General features: G+C 43.8%; 1 long non-coding RNA gene across 1 annotated transcript; it reads left to right on the forward strand.

Moving 5' to 3' along the window:
- The first annotated feature begins 11020 nt into the window (after positions 1-11020).
- LOC127910321 (uncharacterized) lies at positions 11021-13842 on the forward strand. The gene is made up of 2 exons (XR_008074338.1): positions 11021-11338; positions 12436-13842. It is a non-coding gene; the product is annotated as an uncharacterized LOC127910321 (long non-coding RNA).
- Positions 13843-13879: the final 37 nt, after the last annotated feature.

A 13879-nucleotide genomic window follows, 5' to 3' on the forward strand; every position in this document is an offset into this window, starting at 1 on the left:
GAGCATTGTATATATTTTTTAATGTGTCAACTCTGTCAAGTTGATTGTTGATCATTGCTAGACATCCATTTTCAAGACTTGCAATAGATTTTCAATACCGTCTTGGTAAGCAAATCCAGTGTATATTTGGCCTTGTGTTTTAGGTTATTGTCCTGCTGAAAGGTGAATTAATCTCCCAGTGTCTGGAAAGCAGACTGAACCAGGTTTTCCTCTAGGATTTTGCCTGTGTCTAGCACTATTCCATTTATTTTTATCCTAAAAAAACTCCCTAGTCCTTGCCGATGACAAACATACCCATAACATGAAAATATGAACAGTGGTACTCAGTGATGTGATTTGTTGGATTTGGCCCAAAAACACTTAACTCATTTCTTGACACATTTTTTGCAGTTTTACTTTAGTGCCTTATTCCAAACAGGATGCATGTTTTGGAATATTTGTTATTCTGTACAGGCTTCCTTCAATTCACTCTGTCATTTAGGTTGGTATTGTGGAGTAACTATAATATTGTTGATCATTCTCACTTTTCTCCTATCACAGCCTTAACGGTTTTAAAGTCACCATTGGCCTCATGGTGAAATTCAGGCTGTAACACAACAACATGTGGAAAAAGTCAAGGCGTGTGAACACTTTCTGAAGGCTCTGTATATTGCTAAAGGACCGTCCGTATGTTGTTATTATTAACCATAAACCTGGTTGTGTGTACAGACCATCCTGTGCTGCATGTGTCATGGGGGGATGGTCTGGCCTACTGCTCCTGGACCCACAAGAGACTGAATGGGAGTATGCCTGCAGATGTGGCCTACAGAACAGGTAGTGTTGTGGTGTGTGTATGTTTAACTCCTCTGGGATATGTGGGACGGTAGCGTCCCACCTCGCTAACAGCCAGTGATATTGCAGGGCGCCAAATTCAAAACAACAGAAATTAAAATTCCTCAAACATACAAGTATTTTACACCATTTTAAAGATAAACTTCTTGTAAATCCAGCCACTGTGTCCGATTTCAAATAGGCTTTACGGCGAAAGGACACCAAACGATTATGTCAGCACCTAGTCACAGAAAACCATACAGACATTTTCCAGCCAAGGAGAGCGCTCTCAAAAATCCCGTATCTATTGTTAGGGAATATGCCACTACTGATATTATATTTTATATATTTAAAAATATATATATATATATATTTAACCTTTATTTAACTAGGCAAGTCAGTTCAGAACAAATTCTTATTTACAATGACGGCCTACCGGGGAACAGTGGGTTAACTGCCTTGTTCAGGGGCAGAACTGGCCCAACGCTCTAACCACTAGGCTACCTGCCACCCCATATATGTGTACAAAGCATTAGGAATTAGGATCACCTTCCTAGTATTGAGTTGCACCCACCTTTGCAATCAGAACATCATCAATTCATCGAGGCATGGACTCTACAAGGTGTCCACTCTACATGTTGACTCCAATGCTTCCTACAGTTGTGTCCTTTGTGTGGTGGAGCATTCTTGATACACACAGGAAACTGTTGAGCGTTGTTATTTTTCCAAGTTAATAAATACATCTTCAAAAAGAACATGTGTAGGGTGACATTGTTTTGGCCTAAAGACATGGCACTCATTGATTTGGCAGAACGTATCTAACTTTAGTCCCCTGTTATTGCTATGATGGAAAGACAATTAAAAACTCCTATATATAAGTGAACAGAATGTCTGCCGTAGACTAGTGAGAAATTGGTACAATTATAAAGAATACTAAACAAATCGATATGCCCATAACGTTACTCCTAAAAATTCCCAATATTCCTAATATTACCTAGAAATTACCATCACTTATTGTGAAAATACATTGTTGTTTTCCATTCCATTACCTAGTCACATTATTAGAGACAGTAGAAGGTTTCCACTATTTAGTTCTCAATTGTTGATGTAGTCTATGTGTCTGTGCCTTTTGGTAAACCTATGCAGCCCAAAGATATTTATAACTAATCAAAGATAGTTAATCTAGTGGTAATTTCCACGACATGGTGTAGAATTTCCACGACACCACCTTTTCATGTTGTTTATTAAAATACGTTTAATTAAAATCATATAGTTTGGTTTCAGTAGGCTACTTCAAAACCAAAAGGTAATTCCAGGTGGTCACAAAAATTGATGAGTGTTGGTTTTATGGGGATTTGAATGAATGGAGTGAATTTGGAGGCAGTTTCTTTTCCCCTGTGAGCAAGAAGCAGTTTTTGGAGGAGCAGTTGGAAAGGATGTGGAGCCCCAGTGGGATTTCTGACTGCTCATCTCCACTACACTCACATACTCTGGTCTGTAGGCAGCCGATATGGGCTGCTAGATCTGAATCTAGATCTGCACTATCATCTAGGAATGATGTTCGAGAGGAAGAGGCGAAGCGAGAGGCCCAACTGCCAATAATCAGTCTTCTCCAGCAGGTGGCGATGTTTTGTTTTAAGAGATTTTGTATGGAGGTCAATAGAGTACCACAATATGAATCATAATTCCCTGGCGTGACCTTTTGATAACCATGTAAGTCTCTCTAGGACAAGGTGACTTATCAATATGTATTGAGAGACGCAATGATGGGGATGGGGTGAGAGAAGCACCGAGCGGGAAGAGTAAAATGGTGTGTGTGTGTGTATATGCATATATATATATATATATATATATATATATATATATACGCAGGTATGTGTAAGTGAGTGCTGTTTTTTTTTCTTTTATTTTTGCTTTCTCTGTTGTTGTATCTCTTAATATGTGTGAAAATTGTGAAATTCCAATAAAAATACTGTTACAAAAAAATGTAGTAATGAATACATTTGCAACATTTATTTAAATGTACAATTCTCTGAAGTGTCTTGCGCAAGTTTTAAATTGACACAATACCTGTTAGCAAAGGTGTCAGTTAGAGATAACGTGCAGGTATTTGTAGTCTTGCGTGATGTCTACGTTGATGCTAATTAGCATTTTCAAATCTGAGAGTAAATAGAGAATATATTGATAAAAGTCACATTGTCTAAGAGTAAGTAAGATGGTGCTGACAGATGTGGCAGCTCTGCTTCTAGCTCCACAGCAACTTTACAGTATTTAGTTTTTTTGAGAGCGGCGGTAACTCACCAGCATTATGAATAGGAATACGACTTTTCAGAATTGGATCCATTGTTCGTACCCCCCCCAGGGCAATTGAACTGATTCCAGAGGCAGATCCAAAACACCGCTGGCAGAGAAGAGGTATTCAGAGTGGATTTCTAGTCCGACTCAGAAGACGCACACACCATCCACCACTTCCGAGTATATTACTCGCTAATGTCAAGTCTCTGGATAATAGAGTAGACGAGCTCAGGGCAAGGATCTTCTTCCAGAGAGACATGAGGGAATGTAACATACTCTGTTTCATGGAAACATGGCTCTCTTGGCATATACAGTCTCCGTCCATACAGCCAGCTGGGTTCTCAGTACATCGCGCAGACAGGAAAAAATAACTCTCCAGGAAGAAGAAAGGTGGGGGTGTATATTTCATGATTAACTACTCATGGTGTGATTGTGATAACATACAGAAACTCAAGTTATTTTGTTCACACAACCTAGAATCCCTCACAATCAAATGCTGACCTTATTACCTCCCAAGAGAATGCTCTTCGGTTATAGTCATAGCCGTGTAAATACCCACTCAAGCCGGCCCACGACGGCCCTCAAAGAACTACACTGGACTTTATGCAAACTGGAAACCGACATATACATAGACCGCATTTATTGTAGCTGGGGATTTGAACAAAGCAAATTTGAGGAAAACTCTACCGAAGTTCTACCAACACATTGACTGTAGTACTCACTCTGAGAAAACATTGGCCACTGCTACTCAACTTTTCGAAATGCCTACAAGGCCCTCCCCCACCCTCCCTTCTGCAAATCTGATCAGGACTCCATTTTGCTCCTCCCTTCCTATAGGCAGAAACTCAAAAAGGAAGTACCCGTGCTAAGGTCTATTCAACGCTGGTCTGACCAATCGTAATCCATGCTTCAACATTGTTTTGATCATGCGGATTGGGATATGTTCTGGGTAGCCTCTGAAAATAACATTGACAAATACACGGATACGGTGACTCAGGAAGTGTATAGGAGATGTTGTACCAACTGTGACTATTAAAACCTACCCAAACCAGAAACTGTGGATAGATGGCAGCATTTGCGCAAAACTGAAAGAGTAAACCACCGCATTTAACCATGGCAAGGTGACTGGGAATATGGCCAAATACAGACAGTGTAGTTATTTCCTCTGTAAGGCAATCAAACAGGCAAAACGTCAGTACAGAGACAAAGTGGGGTCGCAATTCAACAGCTCAGACGAGATGTATGTGGCAGAGTCTACAGTCAGCTTTATTAAATAGTACCCGCAAATCACCAGTCTCAACGACAACAGTGAAGTGGCGGCTCCGGGATGCTGCCCTTCTAGGTGGAGTTCCTCTGTCCAGTGTCTATGTTCTTTTGCCCATCTTAATCTTTTCTTTTTATTAGCCAGTCTGAGATATGGCTTTTTCTTTGCAACTCTGCCGAGAAGGCCAGCATCCTGGAGTCACCTCTTCACTGTTTTTTTTTTAAATAAAAAAATGTTGTTGAATTTTTACCCCCTTTTTTCTCCCCAATTTCGTGGTATCCAATTGTTAGTAGCTACTATCTTGTCCCATCGCTACAACTCCCGTACAGGCAAAGGGAGAGACGAAGGTTGAAAGTCATGCGTCCTCCAATACACAACCCAACCAAGCCGCACTGCTTCTTAACACAGCGCACATGTCTACACTGTATTTCTGATCAATTTTGTGTTATTTTAATGTTCACAAAACACACTATTCTTTCAAAAACAAGAACATTTCTAAATGACCCCAAACTTTTGAACGGTAGTGTAAGAATGCTGTTCATTGACTATAGCTCAGCATTCAACAGCATTAGTACCCTCCAAGCTCATCATTAAGCTCGGGGCCATGGGTCTGAACCCCACCCTGTGCAACTGGGTCCTAGACTTCCTGACGGGCCGCCCGCAGGTGGTGAAGGTAGGAAACAACACCTCCACTTCGCTGATCCTGAGCACAGGTGCCCCACAAGGGTGTGTGCTCAACCCCCTCCTGTACTCCCTGTTCACCCATGACTGGGTGGCCATGCACGCCTCCAACTCGATCATCAAGTTTGCAGACGACACAACCGTAATAGGACTGATTACCAAAAATGACGAGACAGACAACAGGGAGGAAGTGACGGCCCTGGTAGAGTGATGCCAGGAAAATAACCTCTCACTCAACATCACCAAAACAAAGGAGCTGATTGTGAACTTCAGTAAATAGCAGAGGGAGCACGCTCCTATCCACATCGATGGGACCGCAGTGGAGAAGGTAGAAAGCTTCAAGTTGTCGGTGTACACATCACTGATGATCTGAAATTGTCCACCCACAAAGACAGTGAGGTGAAGAAGGCAACCTCAGGAGGATGAAGACATTTGGCTTGGCACCTAAAACCCTCACAAACTTTTACAGATGCACAATTGAAAGCATCCTGTCGGGCTGTATCACCGCCTGGTACGGCAACCGCATGGCCCGCAAACGCAGGGCTCTCCAGAGGGTGGTGCGGTCTGCCCAACGCATCACCGGTGGCAAACTATCTTCCCTCCAGGACACATACAGCACCCGTAGTCACAGGAAGGCTAAAAAGATCATCAAGGACAACAATCACCTGAGCCACGGCCTGTTCACCCTGCTATCATCCAGAAGGCGAGGTCAGTACAGGTGCATCAAAGCTGGGACCGAGAGAATGAAAAACAGCTTCTATCAAGGCCATCAGAGTGTAAAATCACTAGGTGGCGTCCACCAGGGTTACTGTCATGGAAATTCTAATCAAGTGAGAGAGACTTTGTCATTTCTTCAAACAATCACCCTTCATTTGATATCGATACATTTTTGCAATAATGGAGCTGGTCAACAAACCACCCGTAGGTGATTCGTTGAAAGCCCCAACATTACAGGAAATGCTGAGGTCTTATATAGTGGACCTAAACATGCTTATTAATGGCTGGTTCCACCCCTCCCGGGCAGATCAGGGCATCATAAGCTACCTTGTTTTCTTCTTGTGGCTATGTGTATCGGGTCATAACGCACAAACAAGTGATAACGTTAGTTCTGTTACTCCTCTCTGTTCAAGCCAGTCTCTGTTCACCTCTTAACTCCACACAGCTGTACCCTTGAAAGATATGAGAAGAACAGGATGGACAGGATGAGACACTTTGTTCACTCTCCGAGGCTCTTTGTCTTATGCCGTGTGACCAAGTTGAACAGAGGCAGAGTGGAAAAATACCTGCTTTTTCTTACAAGACCTTCAAACAGACAGTGGAAATGTACAGGTTTAAGACTCATACAGCACATGTGCATAACAAAGTTCAGCATTAAGAACTAATGAAGTAATTCTACTTCATTACAGGCTGTACGAGCTTATAGAGCTTATACAGGATTTTCCCCCTTACATTACGCAACCCTGCACCATAGAGGTTGTGTCACGACTTCTACCGAAGTCGTTGCCTCTCCTTGTTCGGGCGGTGCTCGGCATTCGATGTCACCGGTCTTCTAGCCATCATTGATCCATTTTTCGTTTTCTATTGGTTTTGTCTTGTCTTCCCACACACCTGTTTTCAATCCCATTCATTACCTGTTGTGTATTTAACCCTCTGTTTCCCCTCATGTCTTTGTCAGAGATTGTTTATTGTCAGTGTAGTGTTTTTTGTATAGGTGCGCGACGGGTCTTCGTACCCATATTTGTTTATATTCATTTTTCTATTTAGTGTTATGGAGCATGTTACTTGGACATTTATTAAAAGACTCCATTTTACACTCCGTTTGACTCTCCTGCGCCTGACTTCCCTGCCACCTATACACATATATCTGACAGAATCTCTGACCAATATATATGAAGTTAGCAGGAGAGGACACTACGCACATGGAGGTGGAGGAACGCGTTTGGGAACAAGCGGAGGAGATTGACTATTTAAGCTCCATCATGGATAGCATTGTCCAGAATGTTGATCGCTGGGAGAGACAGGGAGTTTCTCCAGCGCCACCACCACCACAACCGGAATCTCCCTTGAACGCTTTTTCCTCTCCGGAATCGAGGATCCATTTATCCCTACCCACGGGATACAACGGAGATACTGCCGGCTGCCAGGGTTTCCTCCTTAAGCTGAACTTGTATCTGGCCACGGTCTCCCCAGTACCATCTGATCGTGAGAAGAGTTACGCCCTAGTCTCATGCCTCACCGGGAAAGCCCTGGAATGGGCCAGCGCTGTGTGTAGAAAGGAGGATGCGGCGTTGGACCATTTTGAGGAGTTCACCCGCCAATTCCGGATAGTATTCGACCATCCACCCAAAGGCAAAGCAGCGGGTGAGCTCCTCTATCATCTGAGGCAGGAGACAAGGAGTGCACAGGAGTTTGCTTTGGAGTTTAGGACCTTGGCTGCCGGCGCTGGATGGAGCGACAGGGCCCTGATCGACCATTACCGTTGTAGTCTACGCGAGGACGTCCGTTGGGAGCTGGCCTGTAGAGACACCACCCTCACCTTCGACCAGCTGGTGGACATGTCCATCAGGCTGGACAACATGCTGGCTACTCGTGGACGTCTAGATCGGGGTCTGGTTGTTCCATCCTCCCGCACCCTCTCTCCCGAACCTATGGAATTGGGAGGGATGGTGCGCAAGGAGACCGGAGGGGGTTCCCGCTAGAGCACCATTAATGGTCGCAGAGGGCACTCTGCTGGTCTGTGCCGGGTTGGTTCCTCTGGGAATAGAGACGGCAGGCAGGGCATTCTGGCATCACACCAGGTGAGTAGGCACCACTCTCATCCAGAGCCCTCTGTTGCACTAATGTTTGTCTCGGTCTCCTTTCCTGATTTTTCCCTGCATTCCCAGTATAAGGCGCTAGTAGATTCAGGTGCGGCTGGAAATTTCATTAATAAAAGTTTAGCTTATAGTTTAGGGATCCCTATTGTTCCTGTGGATATGCCTTTCCCTATTCATGCCTTAGATAGTCGACCATTAGGGTCAGGATTTATCAGGGAGGTTACCGCACCTTTGTGTATGATAACGCAGGAGGGTCACAAGGAGAAGATTAGTCTTTTCCTTATTGATTCTCCTGCGTATTCTGTGGTGCTAGGCCTACCCTGGTTAGTTTGTCATAACCCCACTGTTTCTTGGCCACAGAGGGCTCTCACGAGGTGGTCGCGAGAATGCTCAGGTAGGTGTTTAGGGGTTTCCATTGGTGCTACTACGGTGGAAAGTCCAGACCAGGTCTCCACCGTGCGCATTCCCCCCGAATATGCCGATTTGGCTCTCGCCTTCTGTAAAAAGAAGGTGACTCAATTACCACCCCATCGACTTGGGGATTGTGCGATAGATGTCCTGGTAGACGCTGCATATCCCAAGAGTCACGTGTATCCCCTTGTCGCAAGCGGAGACGGAGGCTATGGAGACATATGTCTCTGAATCCCTGCATCAGGGGTTCATTCAGCCATCCATTTCACCCGTCTCTTCAAGTTTCTTTTTTGCGAAAACAAAAGGATGGCGGTTTACGCCCGTGCATTGATTATCGAGGTCTTAATAAAATCACAGTGAAATATAGTTACCCGCTACCTCTGATCAATACGTTTATTGAGTTAATGCACGGGGCACGTTTTTTCACAAAATTGGATCTCAGGAGTGCGTACAATCTGGTGCGTATTAGGAAGGGTGATGAGTGGAAGACGGCGTTTAGCACCACCTCAGGTACTCACCTCATGAGTACCTTGTCATGCCATATGGGTTGATGAATGTTCCATCAGTTTTCCAATCATTTGTAGATGAGATCTTCAGGGACCTGCACGGGCAGGGTGTAGTGGTGTATATCGATGATATTCTGATATACTCCGCTACACGCGCCGAGCAAGTGTCCCTGGTGCGCAGGGTGCTTGGTCGCCTGTTGGAGCATGATCTATATGTCAAGGCTGAGAAATGCTTGTTCTTCCAACAATCCATCTCCTTCCAAGGGCATCGGATTTCCACTTCAGGAGTGGAGATGGAGAGCGACCGCATTACAGCCGTGAGTAATTGGCCGACTCCAACCACGGTAAAGGAGGTGCAGCGTTTTTGGGGGTTTTCCAATTACTACCGGAGGTTTATCCGGGGTTTTGGTCAGGTGGCTGCTCCCATTACCTCACTGCTAAAGGGGGGCCCGGTGCGCTTGCAGTGGTCGGCTGAGGCGAACAGGGCTTTTGGGCACCTGAAGACTCTGTTTACCTCGGTGCCTGTGTTGACTCATCCGGATCCCTCTTTGCCATTCATAGTGGAGGTGGACGCATCCGAAGCTGGGATAGGAGCAGTGCTCTATCTGACAATTAATCTTAATGGTTGTACAGTCGTCTCAAATAAAACTGTGAAGGACCTCGGCGTTACTCTGGACCCTGATCTCTCTTTTGAAGAACATATCAAGACCATTTCGAGGACAGCTTTTTTCCATCTACGTAATATTGCAAAAATCAGAAACTTTCTGTCCAAAAATGATGCAGAAAAATTAATCCATGCTTTTGTCACTTCTAGGTTAGACTACTGCAATGCTCTACTTTCTGGCTACCCGGATAAAGCACTAAGTTTAGTTTAAGTTTAGTTTGGTTTCATATTAGGGCATGGAACCCACAGAAATAGTTCATATATGACTACATTCAGTGCCTTTACGGAAATAGTGGATGGACTGTTGATTTGTTTACACGTATGTGAACTCTATAATCTATTTTCTCGGGCTGAAAATAGGAGGAGCAGTTGTCAATCCCAAGTGTGTCCGTGCGCCCATTTGATCTTTAGGTTAGGCCTATATAATGGGAGTATTATTATTCTGTGGAAGGCTACACGTACAACAGAGAAATCAACAATGTCTACTCTGAATAATAAATGCATGTATTTGTGTAACTACATTCCTTTAGTGAAGGCAGAGTGAGGACGGGGATCAGCTGTTTCACTTTGGGTAACTTAAAGCAGGCGTAGGGTGTCCTGTTGCAACATGGTGGACTATAGAAACTGTTCTCAAATTGTGAAAGATCATTATTGGGTAACAAACATCAACCAAGAACATGCTTGTGTTTCTCAATTAATTGAGACATTTTTTACAAACAACTACTATGTGCATTTTGCATATCTTGAGATGAATTACACCATACAGATATTTGAATTGAAGTCAAATGTCATCCCCTGATCTTCATTCGGCCTATTGACCGCTAATATTCAGCACAATTCATCCTCTCAGGGTAGGACAATGAAATGTAGTAATGCCAGAGGGTTAGACGAGACCTATTTTTGGGGAGCACAAAATACCCTCGTCACAATGAGAGAGACAGATGCAAAGAGACAGCTCACCATGATAAATAAGTTAGGACCTTCAAAAGGCAGATAAACAGCAATCACTCGCGGCTGTTCAGGCTAATTCTTATCCTGATCTTCATTCAGTTCAAGAAATGAAACTTGATTTCCTATGTGGCTTATAGCTTTGTTTACACACACCCCAATTCTAATAAATGCTGTCAATTTCAGATCAGCTCTGAAAAACATCTGATGTGAAAAGGTCTGACATTATTCTTGTGCAGGTCCACATGAGCATCTTGCCACCTTAATAAAAACAAATGTAGCACCTTATTTTACAGTACTGTTTCCACTGTTACCTGTGGATACTTTCTGGTACTTACTTCAAAGAATTCATACCCATTTGGTAAACATATGCTGCTTATTTCAATAGATCCAATGGAAACAACATCCATTTACCATTTTACTATGAAATGTCTCAGTAAGAACCTGATAATTACATATTGTAAAGTGCTATCTACAAAGAGACAACTCACCATGCCAAACAAGTTAGGACCTTCAAAACACAGGCAAACAGCAACCACTAGCGGCTGTTCAGGCTACTTATTAACCTGATAGTCATTCAGTTCTCAAGAAATGAAACTAGATTTCCTACGTAGGGTGTGGCTAAAGACTTCAGTTACAAAAAGGCTTTGTTTACACAGACAGCCTAATTCTGATATTTTTCACTTATTGGTCTTTTGACCAATCAGATCAGCTCTGAAAAAGATCTGATGTGAAAAGGTCTGACGTTATTGGTCAGAAGACAAACTAGTGGAAAAAAGATCAGAAACGGGCTGCCAGTCTAAACACAGCCTTAAGGATCAGAGTCAGTATGTATAGATACAAACATACGATTGGGACATTTCAGCTGCCATACAGTGGGGAGACATCAACTGAAGGCCGCCAATCTGAAACTCTACAATCAAGCAGCAAGTCTCCAAACAAAGTAAGTTATTGTAGGTTATGTTAAAGAAACAATGCATTTCATGAGACAACAATTTGAATTAATTACACATACTTACAGTACATCATTTCATGAAATAACCACATATAAAGCACTAAATAAACAGTGCTAAACACTGCTAGAATCTTGACTATAACCAAAAAAATGTATCATATTACTCCAGTGCTAGCCTCTACACTGGCTTCCTGTTAAGGCAAAGGTTGATTTCAAGGTTTTACTGCTAACCTACAAAGCATTACATGTGCTTGCTCCTACCTATCTTTCCGATTTGGTCCTGCCGTACATACCTACACGTACGCTACGGTCACAAGACGCAGGCCTCCTAACTGTCCCTAGAATTTCTAAGCAAACAGCTGGAGGCAGGGATTTCTCCTATATAGCTACATTTTTATTGAATGGTCTGCCTACCTATGTGAGAGATGCAGACTCGTTCTTGACCTTTAAGTCTTTATTGAAGACTCATCTCTTCAGTAGATCCTATGATTGATTGTAGTCTGGCCCAGGAGTGTGAAGGTGAACGGAAAGGCTCTGGAGCAACGAACCGCCCTTGCTGTCTTTGCCTGTCCGATTCCCCTCTTTCCACTGGGATTCTCTGCCTCTAACCCTATTACAGGGGCTGAGTCACTGGCTTACTGAAGCTCTTCCATGCCGTCCCTAGGAGCGGTGCATCACTTGAGTGGGTTGAGTCACTGACGTGATCTTCCTGTCCGGGTTGGCGCCCCTCCTTGGGTTGTGCCGTGGGGGAGATCTTTGTGAGCTATACTCAGCCTTGTCTCAGGATGGTAAGTTGGTGGTTGAAGATATCCCTCTAGTGGTTTGAGGGCTGTGCTTTGGCAAAGTGGGTGGGGTTATATCCTGCCTGTTTGGCCCTGTCCGGGGGTATCGTCGGACCTGGCCACAGTGTCTCCCAACCCCTCTTGTCTCAGCCTCCAGTATTTATGCGGCAGTAGTTTATGTGTTGGGGGGCTAGGGTCAGTCTGTTATATCTGGAGTATTTATCTAGTCTTATCCGGTGTCCTGTGTGAATTTAAGTATGCTCTCACTAATTCTCTCTCTCTTTTTCTCTCTTTCTTTCGGAGGACCTGAGCCCTAGGACCATGCCTCTGGACTACCTAGTCTGATGACCCCTTTCTGTCCCCAGTCCACCTGGTCGTGCTGCTGCTCCAGTTCTCCTTGCGGCTATGGAACCCTGACCTGTTCACCGAATGTGCTACCTGTCCCAGACCTGCTGTTTTGGACACTCTCTCTACCGCACCTGCTGTCTCTAACTCTGAATGATCAGCTATGAAAAGCCAACTGACATTTACTCCTGAGGTGCTGACCTCGATCCAACTCAAGAGACATGGATTGTGTATGTGTGCCATTCAGAGAGTGAATGGGCAAGGCATAATATTCAAGTTCCTTCAAACGGGGTATGGTATTAGGTGCCATGGGCACCGGTTTGTGTCAAGAACTGCAACGCTGCTGTTTTTTTCACTCAACAGTTTCCTGTGTATCAAGAATGGTCCATCACCCGAACAAAGGGCATCCAGCCAACTTGACACAACTGTGGGAAGCATTGGAGTGAACATAGACCAGCATCCCTGTGAAATGCTTGACACCTTGTGGAGTCCATGCTCCAATGAATTGAGACTGTTCTGAGGGCAAAAGGGGGCACAACTCAATATTAGGAAGGTGTTCTTAATGTTTTGTACACTCAGTATCCATTGTTTCCATGAACAGCTATTTCTACATGATTTTTTATTTTTTTACATATGACATATATTTTCTCATATTTAGGTACAGCATTTTTCATACAAAGAAGCACATTTACTTCTCATATTCAGTGCTTCGTGCTCACAAGGGTTTTATTGTAATACCCACTAGAGGGCAGCACAGACTCACAAATCCATTTGATACATGAAAAATATTACCAAAATGAGCTGCACTGGTCTTTCTCATTTCAATTTTTACAGCTCAGTATTGACTATTATTCTCACACAGTAAAGTCATAACCTCTTGGTTAACAGTCCCCTAATCTACTGCCTTTATGCAGTTCACAGAGAAATAAGACACCCTTCTAAACAGAAGGGATTGATGGCACTCCGCTAATGCTTCAGACATGCACTCAGCAGCAACCCACCACATCCACAACCTCCTACTACCCTCCATCTGGTCATATCCATCTTCAGACCCCTCACCCCCTCTCCCCAGGTATATTACTATTCTCTCAGAGATCCTGTTCCTCTGCACCGCTCTCCCCTGGCAGATTCATAGCACTTTCTCTCAGCATGTTTGTAATGTGAGCGTTGTGAGAGGAATGATTTGGTCGGATCAGGAGGGAACAGTATATACACCATCTATTGTCTCATGTTAACCATATTTCCCTGTGTCATGTGGCGTGAAGGTGGCATGTTGTACGATATTACCCCAGTTCCTTCACTGATTCCTGAAGCACTGATTGATGAGCTGGTAATATGGTGGAATAAAGTTATTATTCTCTCCCACTCTGATATAGCGTGCACACATGCACACACAAACACA

Source organism: Oncorhynchus keta, chromosome 21 (assembly GCF_023373465.1).
Source record: "Oncorhynchus keta strain PuntledgeMale-10-30-2019 chromosome 21, Oket_V2, whole genome shotgun sequence".
In the NCBI taxonomy this organism is placed as follows: Eukaryota; Metazoa; Chordata; class Actinopteri; order Salmoniformes; family Salmonidae; genus Oncorhynchus; species Oncorhynchus keta.